This window comes from Arvicanthis niloticus, chromosome 9 (genome assembly GCF_011762505.2).
Source record: "Arvicanthis niloticus isolate mArvNil1 chromosome 9, mArvNil1.pat.X, whole genome shotgun sequence".
NCBI classification, from domain to species: Eukaryota; Metazoa; Chordata; class Mammalia; order Rodentia; family Muridae; genus Arvicanthis; species Arvicanthis niloticus.
In genome coordinates, this window is record NC_047666.1 from 47692812 (window position 1) to 47704426 (window position 11615).

The 11615-nt window shown below is 39.1% G+C and overlaps 1 pseudogene; it reads right to left on the reverse strand.

Annotated features, from left to right (window-relative positions):
* Positions 1–222: 222 nt before the first annotated feature.
* On the reverse strand, positions 223–4032 carry LOC143443615 (NEDD8-conjugating enzyme UBE2F pseudogene; annotated as a pseudogene).
* Between the last annotated feature and the right edge of the window lie 7583 nt (positions 4033–11615).

Below are 11615 nucleotides of genomic sequence, written 5' to 3' on the forward strand. Positions count from 1 at the left end.
GTTTCTGTAAAAATGTTAAGGGAAGCAGACAACTCTCTCGAGGCCCAGACACACTTTCTTGCTGTATTATGTTGTTCGCCACCTCTTGTGGATAGTCAGGAGGGTCTTCTTCAGGACAGCATGGTTGCAGGACTGGGACAATCCCAAGGGGCTGACAGGGAGTAAGAGGGTGGGAGGTGGGTTACCTCAAGCTGTTTCACGTCAGAGACAACTGTGACAAAATCCTTAGACCTGGGATCTCTCCTCTTATCATCTGGCATAGCGTTTGATGTATTCATCCATTTTGACCTGAAAATCCTCCTTGTCCTGCAAATGATGTTCTGCAGCTTCAATATTCAGTGGATCATCAAAATTCAAAAGATCAGTAAATAAAGAGTTTAATCCCCAAACAAGATCCTTTAATGTTCTGGTGGGAGCCCAGACAGTGCTGTTAATTGAATGTTCTCTTGGTAAACTTAGACATATTTCCCCTGTTTCTGTGATGTTGGGGTGCCAGATTCTAGTCAAGCATTTCACTTTGGGAGGCACCATGTTGTAGGCATTGGGAACTTCAGTTTCTTTCTTTCTTTCTTTCTTTCTTTCTTTCTTTCTTTCTTTCTGAAGATGATAGAAGTCTTTATTTTTTTATTTATTTTTTATTTTTTTACTTTATATTTTATTTACATTTAAGATGCCATCCCCTTTCCACATTTCCCCTCTCTAGAACACCCCTGTCCCATGCCCCCCTTTCCTCTTTGCTTTTATATGATTTTTAAAAAATGTTAATCAAAGGATTTATAAGTTTGGTAATGCTCAATCAGAATCGTAACCCAATACCCAACCTAGATATAAAAACTATCTTTGACTGGTGGAGACATGTGAACATCTGCCTCCATGCCCCCTCTCTCTTTCTCTCTCTCATCACCTAGCTTCTCCTCTTCTTCATCTTCTCTCCTTGGGGAACTTCAGTTTCAAACTGAGTTTTCTAGCTTGGTAGTAACCCTCATCTGGGCTTGCAGTCAGCTGAAAGCAACGAAGCTTTTTGGATCAGGAAAATGTACTTTGCTTGTACAAGGTAAATTAGCTTCAAGTTCTGCAACCTCTTTAACAAGCAACTTGTCTCTCACAGAAATCCTCCAAGTAGAGTCAGATGTGGAGACTGATGTCCAGGATCCTTTGAGACCATCATCTTGCTTTAACTTGCTTGCCAGCTTTAGAAATACTGCCACCTTTCTTCTGAGCACCCCAAGTCAGGCAAGGGGAGCTGGCACCGAAAACCATGCCAGGCCAGCAGCAACACTGAGTCACGCTGGCCTTCACAGCCAGACCGGCTCCCCAGGGTTAATTTTTGATAGGTGTCATTGTATTTGGAACAGAGTCCTCTCTTTGAGATATTTGAAAGTATGAAATAAATCATCATTAAGAATAAATATTACCCTACTGTGCTAGATCATAAGAATGCCTGTATCTGATGTCCTTACTCCAGTCCTTTACTTGATTTAGTCTCTTGAGATGACAATTATACTTTCTACAACTATGATATGTTTCTATATAGATGAGGTTTTAGTATAAATAAAAAGAAAACTGCTTCTTTCTTTTGTGTTGCTGCTCCTAATGTCTGAGCAGATGGTAGATTGACTTACCAAGTTGTTGCTGAATTCACCTTTCCATTTTCTGAGTCAAAGAAGCTTTCCTATGAATTCCTTGAGCGATCTTCCAGAAAATTATATATTATTGATAAAGCTTTGGCATGGGATATTGAGTTAGGTCTATTCTTGCATTTCGCTGAGCTCCTAATTAAGCTAGTTTATATGAAAGAACTGATGTACGAGACTTGGAGTTGAATGTATTGATTTGCATATTGATTTTCCTTGAATCTGGTGCTTGCCTCTGTATATCACACCAGAACAGACTCTGCTGTGTTTTGATAAGAAAGATAATTCAGGCGGTTGGGTTTATGGCTTAGGCTGTTAAACTGCAAAATAAAGTGAAACTTGTCAACCATTTTCTTTTATAGCTTTGGGAAGAAGTGTTCAGACTAAAGAGAAAGTGTCTAAGCTGCATGTTTACAGGATCTATTTATTTACCTTGGCTTAAACAGCAGTTTTTAATCATTAAATTATCCTCAAATAGTTCCATAGCACTATGGCTCTTCAATATACTCAGACTCCCCTGAGAAGCTTGTTCTAATAGGTTACTGTACCCTTCCCCAAATTTCTTATCCACTTGGTGTGAGGTAGATCTTTATACACACATTTCCAAATGACATGGGTTCTTGCTCTGCTGGAGAGGTCAGACTTTGAGACTGCTGTTCTTAAGTGTTCTATAGTCTGTGTGTTGTGGCACACAATTACAGTGTATAGTTGATGGGGAAGTGGGAAATGTTATCTTGACATGTTACTCAGAAGTCTCCTTCTTCATGGCTATACTAGAGTAGCTGCAAAATACTCTATGATTAAAAATGTTTAACTAGCAATACAAAAATGGGTTTATTGTGACATTTTCATAGATATCATTGTGCACATACATATTCACCCTCTCAAAAATAATTACTCTAAACTCATGGTTTCAGTTGGAGTCATGGGCCCTGTGGCAATGTATAGAACACAGGTCTATGAGTCTCAGAGTTTTATAAAGCTTATCTTTTGTTCTCACTATATCCAGTTTTATAATGGCAATATTCTCTACCATGATAAAGGTCTAATTTTAAGGATAGTATTTTCTGAGAATTTGGGTCTGCATGACAGAATCCTTTCAACTTCCTTCTGGTCCTTAGCCCAGGTTACATATTTCTCCATGAATAGCTACATCAGTTATATTTCTCTGTGAATGGCTACATCAGTGATTGTTCTCTACTCATCTAAACCTCAACATCAAGGCATACATTGTAAAAAATTTCAGTTGCCACATATTGTTTCCAACTTCTCCATGTTCACACCTACCAGTCTATGGCCACATGTTGCCTAGCATCTTGTATTCCTTTTTGGTATACAAAAAAAGAATAACTTGCTGTTCTTTTTAAAAAGCAACACAACACAAAACAAACAAACCAGAAGTAACAACAAATGGAACTCTGTGTGTCCTATATCCCTGTTCTAAACAGACTTTAAAAATGTACAATGCACTGACTGAGACTGAAGCATATACTTACACCCTACCAATGGACAGAAGCCAGGGAATCCTGTGGTTGAATTAGGGAAAGGCTGGAAGAAGCTGAGGAGGAGGGCTACCCCATAGGAAGACCAGCAGTCTCAACTAACCTGAATTCCTGAGATCTCTCAAACACCGAGCCACCAGACATGCAGCATACACCAGCTGATTGAGGCCCCCAACACATAAACAGCAGAGAACTGCCTGGTCTGGCCTCAGTGAGAGAAGATGTACCTAACCCTTGAGAGACTTGAGGTCTGAGGGAATGGGGAGGCTTGGTGGGATGGGGGTGTAGGGACATCCAATTGGAGATGGGGTAGGAGGAATGGGATGAAGAACTACTGGAGGACAGAACAGGAAGGGGATAATGACTGGACTGTAAAAAAAAGATTAGAGATAATTAAAAAAGAAACTGTAGCGTGCAAAATGGAAATATGCCAAGCTTCCTCTAACATACTGTTTTAGAGAACGTACATGTATCTTCATTAAGCCTTCATTAAGGAAATAAAGGAATCTAAGCAAAAACAAAGACACAGTAAAGTTTGTGTACTGTACTTTTTGGGAGACAGCTCTGATTCTCTTACATTTCTGCATGTGTCTGTACGTTCATGTCTTGTGAATTAATCTTCCAGACTGATTTATTAAGGCTATTCACTTGATGGATAGCTTTGGACGATAGAAGTGGTGTCAAGCTAAAGCAGGTGCTATTATTACCCATTGTAAAAGGTTTTAGGCCCCTAGCCCTGCATTTCTCTTCCATAATTCAGTTCAAAGCATGTGAAGATACCCCTCACACTACCTGACCCTCGCTTCACCTTTTGCGATTGGGTCTAAGGGAGATGACGCAAGTGTGATGATGCTCTGACACTTGCTGTAAATAGCAAACTCTCCTTTTTCTCTCATCCATTAGCCATACAGCTTCTATCAGAATTCATAAGAGTCCGGTGGACTTAGTAGCTTCCTAGTTTTATATGCGGAATATATGAAGCCCTTCATAGTTATTGACACTCTTTTTCACAGCTGAGCACCTAGCATAGTTCAGTTTCATAGATGGGGCTTTTTTGCTATATTCCTTTCTTGTGGAAATTATTTAAATTATTTAAAAATTCTTGAGAAATTATTTTGTGATTTTATATTCTTAACAGTCGCAATTGTATTTGATTTACATCTATTTTTCCACTGAATTTCATGACACGAAGCCTATATTCATTTTTTTTTCCTTTTTTGGGGGGTGGGGAGTATGTGTGCATTGGTTTATGTGTATGTGTGTGTATTTGTGTTATTCGTATGTTTCTATGTACACATGTGTCTATGTGTATGGTGTGTACATATGTATACGTGTGTAGATGTGTGTCTGTGTATCTCTGTGTGTGCATGTGTGTATTTCTCTGTGTGCATCTCTCTCTCTCTCTCTCTCTCTCTCTCTCTCTCTGTGTGTGTGTGTATGTGTGTGTTTGTGTGTGTGTGTGTGTGTGCATGCAGGCCAGAAGGCCAGAGGTGGTTGACTGGAGATTATTGATTATTTTTGAAGGCACTATGTCTTTTTATGTTAGCTTATGTTACAAGTTATATTCTTTGGCATGGATACTTGGCAGAGTGGAGCCACATTGCCACTTATTTCAAATACATCCTGCTACAAATATATGACTTATATCTTAGTCTACTTAGGCTATTGTAATAGTGCGCTACTGATCAGGGGGCTTCAAAGCAACAGGAAGTCAGTCTGGCCAGGAAAGCAGGTAGATCTGCAGAAAAATTGTAGCTCTTTATCTACCCCTCCATTCCTCCAACTCAAATTCTTGAGTCTGTAGCAGACTATGTACCCCAGGCTCTCCTCATTCTCTGCCTTCATTACAGGGGACTAAGAAGATCCTGGTAGAACATCCTGCTTTTCTCCATCCTGTGGACCCCTCAGCCATTTCTTCCTAGCCCATCCCCATTCCTAAGTGTTGGCTTTTGCTACCTAGAAACACATCCCCAGTGGCCTTGCCTATCAGGATCCTAAAAGAATTTTCTGCCAGTCAATACAACAGTAGAACCAAAGGACAAAACACTCATTCAACAAAGACAGGTTATCAGCATCTAGAATAGAAAGCGTCAGAAACACAGATGCCTAAATACCAGCATAAAAACACAACAAACAATATCCAGGACAGTAGATTTCTCCTAGAGCCCAGCAACTGTACCACAGCAGGTCCCAAGTATTTCAACATAACTGAAGCACAAGACAAAGACCTTAAAATAGCCTTAAAAATATGGCATGGATCCTAAAAAGGAAAACAAATATATCCCTTAAAGAAATCTATGAAAATAGAAATAGTAGAAGGAAATGAATAAAAGAGTTCAAGACGTGAAAGTGGAAATAGAATAAATAAAAAGCTCAAACTGAGGGAAACCTGGAAATGAAAAATTTAGAACTTTAACAGGAACCTCAGAGGCAAGCCTCACAAACAGAATATAAGATATGAAAGGAAGAAAGACTATCAGGATTTGAGGACATGTTAGAATAAATGGATACCTTGTTCAAAGAAAAGTGAAATATGAAAAAAAAATCCTGGCACAAGACATCCAAGAAATGTGGGGTACTATAGAAAGACCAAATCTACAAATAATAAAAATAAAGAAATGAGAAGAAGTACAAGTCAGAGGCACAGAAAACATTTTCAACAAAATCATAAAAGAAAAATTTCCTAACCTAAAGAAGATGTCTCTCAAGCTACAAAAAGCTTACAGACCATCAAATAGGTTGGATCAGATGAAAAAAAGTCCCTTATGCACAAAATAATCAAAATACTAAATAAGGAGAACAAAGAATATTGAAAGCTGTAAGGTAGAAAAAAAATAACATATAAAGGTACACTCATTAGAATTACAGCTAACTTCTCCATGGAGACTATAAAAGGCAGAAGGGTCTGGACACATCTTCTACAGACTCTAAGAGCCCATAGATGCTAACCCAGACTACTATACCTTGAAACATTTTAAATCACAATTGATGGAGACGATAAGATGCTCCATGATAAAGACAAATTTAACCAATATCTAAATATCCAGCTCTTTAGAAGGAAAACTCCAGCTTACAGAGATTAGACATGCATGTGCATGTGTGCACACATGCACACACACATACAGTCCAGCAAAATAACAGAAATCAGCATACACTGTTCACTGGTATCTTTCAATATCAGTCATTTCAATCCCCCCCCCCCAAAAAAAACATAGACTAACAGAATGGATTTGAAAACAGGATCTATCCTTCAGCTCCATTCAAAAACTGTACTTTAACACCAAAGATAGGTATTACTTCAGAGTAAAAGGTTGGAAAAAGAAATTCCAAGCAAATGGACATAGAAAGCAAGCTAGTAAAGCCATTTTAAATACCTGACAAAACATATTTAAATTAACGCTGATCAGAATAGGAGGAAAAAAATCTAACAGATAATATTACAATTCTTATTTTTTGTTATTTACTTTTATTCACTTTACATATGGATCACAGCCCCCTCCCTCCTTTCTTCCCAGTCTCACTCTTACAAATCCCTCCCTCTATTACTCCCTCCTTTTCTCCTCTGTGAAGAAGAGCCCCCCTTTGGGTACCATCCCACCCTGAGGCATCTAATTCTAGCAGGTCTAGGCACATCCTCTTCCACTAAGGCCCAACCAGGCAGTCCAAGTAGGGGGCAACAGGATCCAATGGTGGGGCACAGAGACTGAGACAGACTGTGCTCCACTTGTTAGGAGAATAACATGCAGACAAAACTGCATATTTGCTACAAATGTGTAGAGGGTTTAGATCCAGCTCCTAAGTGTTCACTGGTTGGTGGCCCAGGCTCTATGAACCCCCATTGTCCTAGCCTAGTTGACTCTGTGGGTCTTCTTGTTCTGTTCTTGACCCCTCCAACTTGACCCCTCACTTCTATCTCCCACTCTTCCTCACAACTCCCCAGGGTCTATCTGATGTTTGGCTTTAGGTCTCTGCAATTTTGCAGGCAAAGGGATGGAACTTGAGAATATCATTCTGAGTGAGGTAACCCAGAGTCAGAAAGACACACATTGTATGTATGTACTTGTAAGTGGACATTAGCTGCAAAGTGCAGGACAACCATGCTATAATCCACAGACCACCAAATATTGAGTAATAAAGAGGTCCTAAGGTAGGATGTGTAAATATCACTCAGAAGAGGAAACAAAATAGCCATAGAAGGTGGATGGAGAGAGGGAACTAACGGATAGGACAGGAGGTAAGGAGTGAATGGCAATGGTGATCAGGTGTGGTGAGAAATGGGGTAACAGTGGGATGGGAATAAAAATAAAAATTGGCAGGGTGGAGAATCTCTGGTGGATAACTGGAGGCCTGAGATGGGAGAATTACAGGGGCCTATGAGGGTAACCCTACCTTAGATTCTGATCAGAAGGTGATATAGAGGCTGAAGTGGCCACCTCCTGTAGCCAGGCAATTTCTCCAGAGGAAGGAGGAGGACATTAATATACTCACAAAACTTCAACCCAAAATTTGTGTTGTCTACAAAATATGCAGGGATACAGATAGAACTGAGACTGAGGGAACAGCCAACCGATGACTGCCCCAACTTGAGACCCATTTCATGTGAGTGAAGCCCTGACACTCTTAATGATATTCTGCTATGACTGCAGACAGATATTGCAATTCTTAACATCTATGCACCAGGCAGAAGGGACTCACATTCATAAATGAAAGACTACTATTAAATTATTTATTGATTAAATCATTATTAAATTAAATCATTATTAAATTAAATTATTAAATTTATTGATCTCCAAACACTGATAATTGGGAGACTTCAATATTTACCTCTCCCCAATGAACAGGTCCTCCAGACATAAACTAAACAGAGAAATACTACAGTTAAGTGATATTATAAACCAAATGATCCTAAGAGATATTTGCAGAACATTTCACCCAAATACTAAAGAATATACCTTCTTTTCAGCACCACATGGAACATTCTTTAAAACTGACCAATTTGATACAAAATAAGTCTCAATAGACACAAGAAAATTGAAATAATATCCTGCATACTATCTGCCTACCATGGGTTAAAGCTGAATCTTAACAACAGAAACAAAGAAAAATTATAAACTCACAGAAACTGAACCACTCTACTGAATGAGAAATAAGTCAAGACAGAAATTATGAAAGAAACTAAAGACTTTTAGAATTTATTGTAAATGAATACACAATATATACAAACTTATAGGATATAATGAAGTAGTTCTAAGAGGCAAGCTCATAGCACTACGTGCATACATTAAAAAATAGATATTAAACTATTAACTTCATATCACACCTGAATGCTCTGGAGCAAAAAGAAGAAATCATACCCAAAAAGAGTAGATGGGAAGGTATAATCAAACTCAGGTCTGAAATCATTGAAATAGAGACAAATAAAACAATACAAAGAATTAATAAAACAGTTGATTCTTTGAGAAAATCAATTGACAAATGCTTATCCAAAGTAAGTAAAAATGATCAAGAGAATATCCAAATTAACATAACAACAGACACTAAGGAAATCCAGAGAATCATGCAAGGGCTTGCTTTAAAAACCCTACTCAACCAATTGGAGAATCTAAAAGAAATGGATAGTTTTATTGAGACCAAAGATAACTCAAGATTAGATAAGCAATTTGAACACAACATTAGGGAAATATAAGCAGTCATTAAAGTCTTCTAGCCAAAAAATCTCAGAGCCAGACAGTTTTAGTGCAGAATCCTATCAGACTTTCAGAGAAGATTTAATGCCAATAGTGTTCAAATTATTCCACAAAATAGAAACTGAAGGAGCATTGCCTAATTCATTTTATATGTTCACATTTACCTTTATACTAAAACTACATAAAGACCCAATAAAGAGAAATATAGACCAATTTCTCTTATAAACACAGATGCAAAAATACTAAAATACTTACAAATCAAATAAAAAAAATGTATCAAAAAATCATCCACCATTCATCTCACAGAGGTAGGAATTTTTCAACACAGGTAAATTGATATAAGTAATCTACCATATAAGCCAACAAAACCACACGATGATCTCATTAGATTCAAAAATGAGCTTTGATAAAAATCTAACACCCTTAATGATACACTTTCCAGAGAGACTGGGGATACATGGGACATACCTAAACATAATAAAAGCAATTTACAACAAGCCCATAGCCAACCAACTTAAATGGGGTGAAACTCAAAGCAATTTTACTAAATTCACAAGATTGTCCATCCACTCTCTCCATGTGCATTCAATATAGTACTTGAAGTCTTAGATGGGTCAATAAAAAAACCTGAAGGATGTCTCTCCTGTCTCTCCCCATACTTGATCCTGCCTTTGCTTTTCCCCTTCACCTCCCTTCTCACACTCAGTTTCTTCCCTCCTTCTTCCTTCCATGATGATTTTGTTCCCCTCTAAGTGGGTTTCAGGTATTCACACTTGGGCTTTTCTGCCTGTTAAGCTTCCTACAATCTGTGAATGGTATCACAGGTATTCTGAACTTTTTGGCTAATATCCTTTTATCAGTGAGTAAATACAATGCATATCCTGTTGGATCTGGGTTACCTCACTCAGGATGATATTTTCTAGTTCTATTCATTTGCTTGCAAAATTCATGAAGCCCTCATTTTTAATAGCTGCATAGTATTCCATTATGTAAATCAACCACATTTTCTGTATCCATTCTTTGGTTGAGAGACATGTGGGTTGTTTCAAGCTCCTGGCCATTACAAAGAAGGCTGCTATAAATATAAAAGCATGTGTCCTTGGGGTATGTTGGAACATTCCTTGGGTATATTCCCAGGAGTAGTATAGTTGGGTCTTCAGGTAGAGCTACTTCTAATTTTCTGAGGAACAGACAGAGGAAGGGCAAGATCAGTTAAGGAGAGAGACAGAAGAGATGCCAGAGGACCAGAATAATGAATCAAACTGTTCGGCAGTGGTAGTTAGGGGGCAGATAGAATCTCTAGAAAGTCCTAGAGACCTGGAATGTGAGAGCCAACATCACCTTAAATAGAGACAAACTCAAATCAATTCAATTAAAATCCCAAAAAGGACAAGGTTGTCCATTCTCTTCATACGTATTCAGTGTAGTACTCTTTAATATATTGTACCTGGTATAATGAGTACCAGGACTCAATGGGGATGACATTAGCTAAAATGCCCAACAGTAGGGAGATGGGACCGGAAGAGACTACCTCCAGTATATAGATATAGCTCCCAGTTGAGGCAGGGGACCACCAACCCATCTTCAAAATTTTTAACCCAGAATTGTTCCTGTCTAAAGAAAATGTAGGGACAACAATAGAGCAGACTGAAAGAAAGGCTACCTAATGAATGGTCCAAATTGGGACCCATTCCATTTGAGCACACCAAATCCTGACACTGTGACATATTGTGCATGCAGACAGAAGGCTGGAATTGCTGTCGTCTGACAGGGTCTACCAGCAGTTGACTAAGACAAATGTAGATATCTATAGCCAACCATTGGATTGAGGTTGGGGACCAACATGGAAGTCATAGAGGAAGAAGTGAAGGAGCTGAATGGGATCACAACCCTTTAAGAAGAACAACAGTGTCAACTAACCCAGACCCCTAAGAGCTCCCAGAGACTAAGACAAAAATCAAGGAGCATACATGGGCTGGTCTGTGGCCCTGGGCACATGTGTAGCAGAGGATTGCCTTGCATGGCCTCAGTGGGAGAGGATGCACCTAGTCCTGTGGAAGCTTGATGTCCCACAGAAGAGGGATGCTGTTGAGGGTGAGGTGGGGGGTAGTGGATTCGTGTGTATGGGAATACCCTATCAGAGGTGAGGGGAGGGGGTGTTGCCTGTGCCCTGGACAGCTCTCTTCCCGGCCCTACCTGCTCTTGGGTGTTGGGGGTGAGTTGGCACAAAGTCAAGGACACAGACTCTGGGAGCAGGTGAGAAATGCTGCAGCAAGTTCATCTGAGCACTGCTACAAGCTCCTTTAATACCCTCCACCTATGCCCTCATTGGTCCCAATGAAATAGCTATTCTGAACATCAGTTCCTGATTGATTGGCATTATTTGCACTAGCAATCCTTGGTCTCTCATGCAGTCCTCAATTAGGTCCTCCTGCAGGAGATGCTTTTGCAGCTCTATGGCCCCCCAGCATTTACACAGAGGCAGCCCCACCATTCCTTTACAAGGTGGGGATTGGCAAGGGGGCAACTTTTGGAATGTCAATAAATAAAATAATTTTATAATAATAATAAAAAGAAAACTGAAGGAGATCAAGGGGATACAAATTAGAATGGAAGATGTCAAAGTATCTTCATTTGAAGATGATAAGTGACACTAAAATTTTTACTGAGAAACGCCTTACAGTTTCAGCAAAGTAGCTAGATACAAAATTAACTCACAAAATCAGTAGCCTCCCTACATACAAATGATAAATGGATTGAGAAGGAAATCAGAGAAACAACAGTTTCCAGCA